Genomic DNA, 12,009 nt, shown 5'->3' on the forward strand with positions numbered 1-12,009 from the left:
GGGGGCGGGGAGGGGAAGGAGAACGAGGAAAGAATAAAGGGATTCAGGAGCAAATAGAGAAGGAAAAGAAGGCCATGCACGTGGAGGGAAGAGTTAAAGGAGTTTGCAGGAGTTGGAGGGATTTGGGATGCTCAAGGAAAAAAGACAGCTACAACAGGTAACACCACACATGTGCTGGGACAGGGCTGCGTGAAGGCTGGGTTCTTCCCCGCAGAGGTCTCTCTCTCTCCAAAGGCTGCAGAGCAGTGCACTACTCAGAAGGGAAAGGGGGCAGAAGAGCCCCCAGAAGGTATGTTGGTATATGTGCTTCATGACCTGCAGCAGTGGTGAGGGGGCAGAGTCAGACAAGGCCTCTTGGGAAGAACGGCCTTTTGGAACCCTATAACTAACTGCAAGGTTCTGTATTATCAACGGGTGACAGCGTGGATAAGGTTTCGCTGGGTATGGAAAGAAAATAGGTGGCTCTCTAAATGCTAGGCCCAACTTAGGCTACCTTACAGCAGAATTTCAAGCATCAAGCCACGAAGAAGCACAACTTGTGTTCAATGAAAACTTCCTTAGGAGTAGAAGCAACACAGGCCTCTCAGTTCTGCCCCTCCTGCCTCGTCCAAGAGGTCTGATTTACATTTGCCTATGTGTCACTATAAAAATCCAAATGTCACCTGGAATCTCTCCTTATGAAAATTGCATTCATCTGGAAATGCTGTGCAGAGTTCTGCATACACTGTTGATTGGGTTTCACTTATGTGTTCTCTTTTTTAAACAAGAAAATCATGTTGGTAGAGTCTAGATCTTCTCCTCCTCTCCCTCCTCCTCCTCTTCTTCCTCCTTCCTCCTCCTTCCTCATCCTTCTCTGCCTCCTTCCTCTCCCTCCTCCTTCTTCCTCTCCCTCCTCCTTCTTCCTCTCCCTCCTCCTCTTTCTCCTCTTCCTCCTCCTCCTCTCCTCTTCCTCTTCCTCCTCCTCCTCCTCCTCCTCCTCCTCCTTCCTCTTCTTCCCAGCTCATTAATTGAGAGCTCTGCCTACATATACCCTCCTTACAACAGGCTCAGTCAGGAGGAACCATGTAAATTGGAAAAAGAAACACATTGCTGCACACCAGAGAAGGAGCCTTTGTGAAAGCACAGGGAGGCGGGGAGCCCCATCCGGGTCAATCCACTTCAAACGCAGGATCAGATATTATCAAAAGAGATTCCACTCAAGCTAATGCCATCAGCTCTCACATGTCTCCTAAACACACCAAACATCCCATTAAAAAGAAAACCATTGGCAGGATTATTTTGCAGGAAAAATTGTGGAAAATCATTTTAGAACACTCACAGCCCTTCCATGGGAGAGAAGGGAGGAACTTTCTAGCCAGGTGCTCTGTGCACCTGAGAGGAATGAAGCCTTTCATATTTGAAGAAAAATAAACCAATTTTTAGTTACTGAGAATCTGACAGCTGTTTTCAACCTGGTGGCATGTTGACTCTGTAGAAACCATTAGTGATCTCCTGAGAGGCAGATGAAGTAGATTTCATTTTTGATCTTACAGTTCATAATAGCTGCACCACAAGAAGCAGAAATTCCCTCTCTACATCAAGTTACACTAAGTAAGGACTGGCCGTGAGTGACGTTGCATGAACATGGGAATTATATAAATGGGTTATTTAGTAAAAACCACTGCTGAGATAAGATACCTGTTTTTTTTATTCTCAAGGGTTGTATACAGGAACAAGCTTGTTTGCAGACACAGGGCAGTTTGGTTCACAGTGATGACCTGTTACTGCTTTTGTGCAGAGAACCATGTTCATTCAAAGAATTCTCTTTAAGAAATTCCTGAATGAGAGCAATAGTTATCCATGGTGGCTTGTAAGATACATTGAGCATGAACAAATATATTTTTTTCTCATTGAGAAAATAAATCATAATTTGGAAAAAATTATTAAAGAACTGAAAGCCTACTGGTTAAAACCATTCATCCATTCCTAGACAGACCCTCACTAACCCACCTGAGATGCAATTTCACCACACTGTACCCCCAACTTCATCCCAGTACCCACAGAGCCAACCAGGAGAATTGCTTCAAGAGGAGACCTTCCATCCCTCAGGTCAAAGTTTTCATCCTCACATGGCTTTGCAGAAGCTTATACATACCAAAGATGACAGCTTTACTTAAACGTTCATGAGGTAACTAAATTTTAAATTCTTTTTTATTTAGTTTTATCTGTATGAGTGCTTTGCCTGCATGTATGTAAGTACACCGTGTGTGTGCAGTGTCTTCGGAGATCAGAAGAGGACAATGGATTCCCCTGGAGCTGGAGTTTCAGACAGTTGAAAGCCACCATGTGAGTGCTGGGAACTGAACGTGGGTTCTCTGCAAGAGCAGCCAGCGCACTCAACCACTGAGCCATCTCTCCAGTCCCCATGAGGTAAGTAATCATTTCACTAAAGAAAAGTTTGGCACAATTCTGATTTTACACAAATACATAAGCTGGCACAGATGAAATGTTAATACATTAAAAAAAACAATAGCATTGCTTCATACCTGATGTAATCTTCTTGTGAAAAACAAGGAAAGCATGAAAGATGTGAGTCAGAGAGATTCCATCTTTAGCCCCTTCCAAACCACACATCCCAAGTTCTCACTTATCAATGTCTCTAGGTGTGGAAGTTGGTCATGCAGGTTCTTTCCCTGTACCTGCCACGGTATGAAGCCTCTCTGTTTCTGGCCCTGAGGAGAAATTCTCTTTCCTTGCAGCAAGATAATGTTTTAAAAAGCTGACTTTTAAACCTCTTACTGAATTTTTTAATGGATTAAATTCATCATGTCACCAGCTGCTGTGCAGCTAATAGAGCCATAAAACACTGTATTAAAGGATTACCCATGCAAAATTTCCTCTGGTGCTAATGTGAATTTTAATACTTTTAACATTTAGTTGAGATCAGAATGTCCAGGAACAGCTTGTTCAATAGGTTGTTCTATAAAATTAAGTTCCTTGTCTCATCAGAAATGCCAGGACTCCATTAAGTTAAAATTTTACAGAGAGGCTATGATGATTCACTGTGTAGCATTTGTGAGCAGGAAGATAACATCTGCTCCTACATTAATGCTATAAAAAAGGAAAGAAAGACAGAAAAGAGAAAAGCAAAACAGCCGTGTATCTCCTAAGTTCACACAAATGGGGCTGAGCAGAGGAAAATGCTAACTTTGAATTTCTAGGAAACCGGTTTCTGCCATTCCAAAAGAATGTCGACTGTCCATTGGAAAAACCTAAACATGTCCTCTCAGAGGCCGTGTGTCAGAAGGGAAAAAGTCTTAAAATATACAAAGTGGCAATAGTACAAAATCACGCATATTATACTTGGCATAGCGAAGACTGGACTGTGTGGATGTGACAGGAGAGAACAGAGAGCACATGTACCTGACTGAGTCTGGAGCATCCTTTTTAAAAAGGAGGCTGGAGATTAGGAAGCTCAGCTTTGCTCTGTGGAGGGCAACCCTGAGACCTTGAGATAGTCCAGCTTGTCCAAGGTCACAGCTAACAGAAGCAGACCAGAGAATAAAACCCAGGTCTCCTGACACCAGACAAGGGACCAGGTGCCTATCTTTCCCATCTATAAATACATACTTATTGATTTTGTTCATACAAAACAGCTTACATATTAAACAACAATAAAGAATCAATAAGCACACAGTGAAAAGATGAGGATGCTCTGGTGCCTGGTCTATAAATAACATAACAAATCTATACGTATTGAACATTATTTCTAAGAGAGTTCTCAATCACACCGTCTTCAGAATATTCAACTTGAAACTTTATATTCCTAGTATCTTCCATCTCCCCCTCTGTTCATGAATAGTCCTCGAATCCTGACTGTGACTCTTACCTGTACCTCTAAAATATGACAGCATTTCACAGTGTCTCCAAGAAATTGAATCTCAAATGAGGTTGTAAACGTGATACAGACTTTTTCTTGAACGGTTTTTCAGTGATCGGTCTAAATGCAATCAAGGCAAGAGGCTCCAAATTCTCATCACAATTAAAGTGGACATTAGGCTGTGTCCTGTGCCTTATTTGAAAACACCAGCCAGGGACGATCAGTTTTAATGGAAATTCTCCAAGGTTCTTTACCCAGGCTGAATTTTGTCTGCAGCTCCATATTTTGTACTCTGTATGTATTACTGTTCTGAGAGCCTGTCATTTCTTATCAGAATGGGAAAGGCTAAAGAGATAATATTTCAATAACATACTGGCCTGATCATAAAATAACTCAATGGAAATGTGTAACTGCCTCAGGCAGCCCGGCAGGGTACCCAGCAGTCAGACGATTTCCATCCTGGGTTTTTTTTTTTTTATGGTTACATTTTCTGTTATATCAGACATCCCCTCAAGTCTTAGTTATGCTTTTATTCAAAAGGGAGAACCACCATATAAAGGCCTACAAAACTTATTATGATATATTACTATAAAGAAATAAAAGTAGCTGCCACAGTAGCATATTGATAAGGACAGGCCTGCCACGTTAATTGACCTTTTTCCATCTTGCCTACCAGGGCTGAGGCCTGAGTTTCTAGGTTGCTAGGCAACCGGGGTCACAGTTTTCAGGTCTTAAATGCACAACCTAGTCAAAAAGAAGATGTGGTCTTCAGAAAGAAAGCAGATGCTTAGCAGCAGTAGGAGTTGCAATACAGCATAAAACGGTTTAATTTTTTTTAAAGCACGCTAAAGCCTGAGTTGGAGAAACTTTGACTTTTGCGAAATATTGTGGGAACAGGTTTTTAAGTTCTGATAATAAGAATCTATGCCTGAAATGTACAGTCAAGCTTTTCTTTGATAAACACACTGACATATGGCTCAGGATCGTAGCTGTCAGTGCAGTGATGATCAAACCCTCATTCCCAACACGGATGTCAAAAGCACAGAGTGATCTAGGGAGATGTAGTTAGGGGCTGATTTGGAGGTGAGGGTTTGGAGGGATGTTTTTAGCATTCGTTCACAAACATTACTGTATTCTGCCGTCTTTAATGACAGTACTACCGACAGCCCCTAAAGGTCAGCTGCAAGAGAACTCATTCGCTACCCTTCCTCCACCACCAAGTGAACACTTCCTTTAAACTTTAATAAAGGGCATTGGAGAGAACCTATTTCTCAACCGAAATAAAGCTGGCATCCCTATGTAATTGCATCTGCCTCTATGTTACACAGGTACGGTACGTGTTTGACTTCAGTTCTATAATTCTAACAGCATGCCAGGCATGGCCACTTTTTAACCCAAAATTTAACAGAGTTAAGCAAGAGCTTTGAAACTTCCCGTGGTATAATCTGCTTCAATATTTTATTTAGCCCTAGACCAAGAATCACTACTTTTATCTCACACTATGTTAATATTCTGTAACTATAAGAATGTTTGAAGAAAGAGACGTAATTTTTAACTTCTAAAGTTTTAAGTTTTATTTTGCTTGATATACTGTTTTGGAAGGGAGAAGAGTGTGTGTGTGCATGTGTTTGTGTGTCTGTGTGTATGTATGTGTGTGTGTATGTGTGTGTCTATGCATATACATGTGTTGTCTCTGTGTGTGTATATATATGTATGTGTGTGTATGCATGTGTGTGTGTGTGTTGATTCTAAACTACAGGTGAATAATTTGAAATCCAGACTTTAAAGAGATAGATGGAAGGCTTCCCATCTTCTTTCACTCTGGGCCATGTGTAAGCTCTTATAGATCCCATGCGATGACAGGCCTGGCTACTCGACAGACATTCCGGCTCATATAAATAGCAATGAGATCGCCAGGGGGCAAGTCTTGTGCCTGGAGACTGTGGCTGTCAGATAACTCTAATGATTTCTTTGGCCCTTCAGGGTGAAAAATTTACTTCATACTTTTTTTTGTCTAATATTTGCCATTTTCCTTTCCCTGAAGATAACTGTCATTTTTAGATATGTCTGCTGCCTTTTCCAAGTTGTCAGCCTGGAAAGAACATATAAATGAGGCAGTTGGAAAAGATGCGGAGCTTGATGCACTAAGGCAGAGCAGGATGCTCAGGCCTAAGAGTAGGAGCAGATGAGAACCTTCTCAGCTGCGGCCAAGAGTCGGCTTCCCAGTCGGGGTGCCTGACACTCACAGATGTGTCTTCTTTTATGTCTAGGATATGACTTCATGAAACTCACAGGTCACAGAGGGCAGGAACAGGAAAACTCAGTTTCCCCCAGAGCAGCCTTTTCCAGCCATGGGAACATTCTGAGAAAGTATGCATTGTGCCAAGAGCTGTGGCTGTCTGGTCTCCATGGAGACCAACGAGAAGCACAGAGGAAGACTTCAGGAACTCGCACTGCACAGAGCGGATTCACCGTGTGCCTGTCGAATCTACTTTAAAAAAAAAAAAAACTACACTCGTGCTTTTTGTGTCTTTCTACTAAGCTTTTCCAGCGATTCTTTTTCTTAGTGAATTCTGTTCTGTGAAATGGGTCCATAATGAATTGAGATTTTTGTTTTAAATCATTTTTAAATTGGCTCTTGAGAAGAACCATGCTAAGCTGAGTTCACTGGACTGAATTTGCAAAGGTTCTGGTAAAACTGGTGAATCAAACTTCTACAACGTGGTTCTTTACATAAGGTGGGCGTACACTGAGAGTCCAAGCAAATCCCTTTGGCTCCAAGTGCATTTGCCTTAAATGCTGCACTGTTTGCAGTAGATTTCTTCACACTACACATTCTTCCTGTGCATGTCTCAAGCCAATCAATCAGACACGATGACATCTGTGTGGATTCACCCTTAGACTGATCTTCTCTGTGTGCAGAAGGTAGGGATTGAGTCCTACAAGAGGAAAAAATATTGAATCAAGTAAGGTGCTCAGTGGAGAATTCATGGAAAGGGCTGGTCCCGCCACACAGCTTATCTCCTCCACCAGCAACTGCTCCTAATCCCCCCTCACCCCCTGGGAATGGTCCTGATTCCCTAAAAATCTCACTCCGGGGACTGGAGAGATGCCTCGGTAGTTATGAACACTACTTGTTCTTCCAGAAGATCTGGATTTCGTTCCCAGCATGCACCCACAGGGCAACTGATAGCCAGCTATAACTCCAGGTCCAGGGGCTCCAAATCCCTCTTCTGGCCTCCACAGGCACTGCATATACAAGGTGCACCTACATACATGCAGGCAAAACACCAGTACACATAAAAATAAATCTTTTAAAAAACAAGAAAACCTCTTACTCTGATCCAGCTGACCCAAAATTCCTCCCAGTAACCCCCAGAGTTTGCCCTCTCTTGGACTTTGTCCTTGATCCAAACTTTGCCTTCTGTTCTCCACTCTTCACCACTGAGGTCTGTTCAATATGAGACTCCTGGAGGATGTTGGAGATCAAGGGAAACCAAGATTCCCTTCTCACTGTATGTTGATGGACATCTCTAGCTACAACTGCCCAGGATTTTGGATGCTACCAAGCAGTCCCCAGTGAGTCCTTAGATGTCCCAAGTGATCCAGCTTCTGAGGTCTAACAATGCCATCTCCCTATGTCTCTTTCACCCTTGCTAATCTCTGTCTCATGCCCTAGCTCTTCTATCACCCAGATCATCAGTGCCTATAGTGTCCAATGTGATCATTACTCTCTCACTATATGTGACAGATGTTCTTATAGGTGAGAGATCTTCTTGTACGGATAGCTGCAGAACTAACATTAAGATGAAGCATGGGAAAAAAGTATTTCTGATGGAGAATGTGTATGCATTACTCATAACCTGAAGATCTACGGGCATCAAGGTCCTGTCTTATTCATCACTATTTTCCCAATATCTAACATACTTTCAGGGAAAGTAAATATTCTATAATTTAACTTTTTAAGGCAGAAAAATGAATATTTTATTTGAATATTTTAAATTAATAAAAAATAACAGGTTCTCTATGTTCTGTGACAAGTAAGGTTAAAGACTTTAATGCTTTTAAGGCTCAAGAATCCCTTGTTACTCTGATTTTTAGAATAATGATTGGTCCACATTTTCAGCAATGCTATGAACTCCAAGAAACTTAATTTTGCAATTAGAACTCAAAAAAGTCAATCAGATTCACCTTCAATAAAGAAGAAAGAATTTCAGTAGAATTCTTTCCTGAAACCTAAATTTAGTTGGTTAATGTCTGCTTGGGTAAAGTAGTAAATTATCACATCATAAAGCTGTCTAGTGGGATTCTAGCTGTTTGAGGCATTAAATACCCATGTCACCTTCAAAGAAAACTACTTTTGACATTTAATTCTTAGAAGAAAGGCAGGTACTAACATGGGCAGGACTGGCCCCAGGCAAAATTGGGAAGCTGTGAGATTGTGGGTTACCTGCCTCCCCTCTTTGTTCCCCTTTCACCTCTCTCTCTGGAACTCTACTGCAATGACGCTCTCCACCTCCCAGCACAGGGCTTGCATTTAACAGTCTTCATCTGCACTGCGCTACAGATGACTATGATAGCTTAGAAGCAGCTCCTTCCCTGGAATACATAGAGTTTAAACTGCTCAGTGATACCAGGTGCTTGTCAAGTTTTAGAAACATCAAAATCACAGCAAAAACTGTCAAAAGTCAGACTGCTGGAAATTACCCAAAATTCCCTTTAGGTAGTTCTGGATGGAACCCTCCTGTTTGCAATTTTTAGCAAGCTCCCAGATGGTGTTTATGATGATGGTAGTGATGATGATATGGATGGTGATGGTGCTGGTGATGAGTATTATGATGATGATGGTGATGACGAGTGTGGTGATGATGATGGTGGTAGTGATGGTGGCAGTGGTGGTGATAATGATGGTAATGATGGTGATGGTGATAAGGTGAAGAGACCATCTTTTGGAACCAGCTTATCAGTGGTAGTTTCTACTTGGTTCCCTGAGGCACATTAAGATGCTTCTTCATGTGAGGTATATAAGAAATGGCTCAGTGGTTAAGAACACTGACTGTTCTTGCAGAAGACCTGGGTTCAAATCCCAGCACCCACATACCAGCTAACAAACTGTCCGAACTCCAGTTCCAGGGGCTCTGCCAGCCTCTTCTGTCCTCCACAGGCATTGCATGACACGGGTGCACTTACATACAGGCAGGCAATACATACATACACATAAAAATAATAATAAAATTCTTAAATAGCATTCATATTTTAAGAATAAACCAGTAGATAACCAAACAGTTTTAATTACAAATTCTCCTGTACTTACTTATCTCCCTGTCCTAATTTATCAAGTCAAACTTAGGGAAAAAACGCAAATGCCTCATAGGATTCTGAGATTCGGGCCTCCTATCAAGGAGGACAGAGTACAGACAAAGGGTATATCTGTAACATGGGGCATACCCCCCTTTTATCTCAGTCCCACTACTTGCCCCCCATGGAACTCTGGACAAATTATTGATCCTCAATAAGCCTCGCTGTGCTAATTCTTAAAATGGAACCTCCACCTAGAGTTGCCTCTTGCTGTCACTCCCAGTCCTGCCTTCTTACAGGGTCACCTCTGAGGTCTGCAAGGGAGCAAGAAGGGAAGACACTGCCCCTGCCAACACTAGGTTTTAATGTGGGACTCTCAATAAAGCTCCAAGCATGGGGAGAGGACCACCCTTAATCTTTTAGTTGTGGAATGAATGCTTTGCTCATAGCCTGGCTGGCAAAGGAGTGGCTGCCTGGTCGATCTGAATAGACCACTGTGCAGACATTACTACAGTGAACACTTCCTTCCACTGATTCCTTCCAACCATGGACTTACCATTTCCCCAACTCCTATTTTTTTAGTTAGACAAAAGCACAACATCAAGAAAAAAAACACTGAGCGAAAGGAATTAGATGCATCCTCTAAACATGTCAGGTTCATTAATACATTCCATAAGCTCCTCTTGCCACAAGAAAATGACATGTGACTTGACAGGTCATCTAATTCTTCAATAAGCAATTTCAGAGTCCCAGTAGCTAGGGCTCTGAAGATGAATAAGGACCAAGTGTGTTCATGGTCAGAGGGAGCAATGGCCACTTAACAGATCTCTCAGCAAATAAAATGTTCCAGGTACCTGAATAGAAGCAGAGAGAGGTCTCAGTGCCTCAAGAAGGAATATATACAGTTGTGTCTGATGAGACATGATGCTCTGCTTATCCTTGGTGGCTCCATGAAGGATAAAGTGCATGGTGTATGCCTGGATGCAGGGAAAGCAAGATTCTTCTTTCAGAATGGCAAGCATACATAAAAATCACCCAACAGCTTGATTTTGCACTCACGTGTGTATGTGTGTGTGTGTAAAACTCCTGCTCCAAGATTCAGAAAAGCTGGAGAAGAATCCAGAAATGTGTGTTTTCTACACAGTACCAGGTTAGGCTGATGCTATTAGTCCTGGAACCACACTTCACGTGACAAGGAGTTAGGGGTGGACCAACTGGTCATGGCAAATGTCTTCATAAGCACTTGGAAGAATCACACACTATGCACACATTCATCTAGACACACAAGGAAGTACTCTTAACAGGGACCACACTAAAAGGAGGCTGCAGAGTATAAAAACATGGGCTTTGGGGGTGGAGAGATGACTCAGTGGTTAAGAGCACCAGCTGCTCTTGCAGGGGATCGGGTTTGGTTCCCAGCATCCACATGGTAGCTAGCAACTGTCTGTAACTTCAGTTCCCAGGGATCCAATGCCCTCTTCTGATTTTCCTGGGCATTGTACAACATGGGTACACTTACACACATGCAGGCAATGCAATCATACACATAAAAATAATATTTTTTTAATTTGGGCTTTAGACTCACAGAGCTGTGTCAAATTTCATCTCTGCTGCTCGTTGGCTGGGTGACTTTGAACAAGTTACCCAATCTCTCAGACAATTTCTTTGTAATATGCACAGAATAATACCAAACTCCCAGAGTTCTCACCAAATTGAAGGAGATGGTGTATATATAAGGAGATATTGGTGCTGATGCAGCACACAGTAGGCATATAAACGTTCCAGCCTCCGGAGTCAAAAGGTGAAGACTGACATTTAGAAAAGGGAATTTCATGGAATGATGATTATGATAAACGCTACACTCTGGGTTAAAATCATGTTCAGGGGAAGAAGAGATTACTCACAGTCACTACCTCACAGGGAGATTTTGAAAGTCACATGCAGTAAGGTATCGGAAGTCCCCAACAGGTACTCATCGTTTAACGGGCACTCAGTAACGCTGCTTTCTTTCTGCCTCCTCCTCTTCATTCTAATTCAGGAGATTTCTGTGCAAGTCTCCTGAGGTAGATTTGGTTATAGGAGCAGAGCTGGAATTCTCCTCAGCTGGTGCTTCTTTGGTGGCTTGCCCTCCCTCAACAGCACCTCCAAGGGCTTCCAGACCCTCACGTGTTCCTCAGTATCAGGGTCATGCCCGCTACTAAATCCACCTCACCACCAAATTTCTCCTGCTTCTATGTAATGAAAGGCCACAGAAAGCTGCCGAAGTGTAACACGTAGGAACAAATACTTGAAAACACCTCTTTAGAATTTTATCAGAAAGATCAGGAATGCCGCTTTGGTCAAACTCACCGTGCATGTAAAGGACTTTCGAACTTTTTACCTCTGGGTGATGCTTTTGATCTGTAACTCACAAGATCTCATTAAAAGCATATGATTTAGCTTAAACTTCGAATGCTTACCATTTTTCCCTGTAGCCTGGGGCTCGGGGCAGTGCAAAGCAGCTCATATGAGCTTATGTCATGGCAACATGTCAAAAGGTATCTGCCAGGAGATCACTGTAAAGGCATGCCAGGGAGGGGGGAGTTCTGTGTTCGGAGTCTTCAGACAGTTCTGTGAGGTCAGAATGCGCCTGTGAAGGAAGTGCATCCTAATTACTCAGTAATGCTAAGGCTGATGTGCAGGACAATCAATCTGAGGTGAGTCAGAGACACCTGGCTTTTAGAGCTAGATGCCTTCCCTACATCCACTTAAATTGTCTAGTTTCTCAGTCTTCATACAATCTTTGGAGGAAAAGGTAAAACGTAAGCTATAAGAGCAACCACTGATTTTCAGCTGAGCTTTCCCTGGTGAAC

The sequence above is a fragment of the Nannospalax galili genome, unplaced genomic scaffold, assembly GCF_000622305.1.
Source record: "Nannospalax galili isolate Female #2095 unplaced genomic scaffold, S.galili_v1.0 scaffold72, whole genome shotgun sequence".
NCBI lineage: Eukaryota > Metazoa > Chordata > Mammalia > Rodentia > Spalacidae > Nannospalax > Nannospalax galili.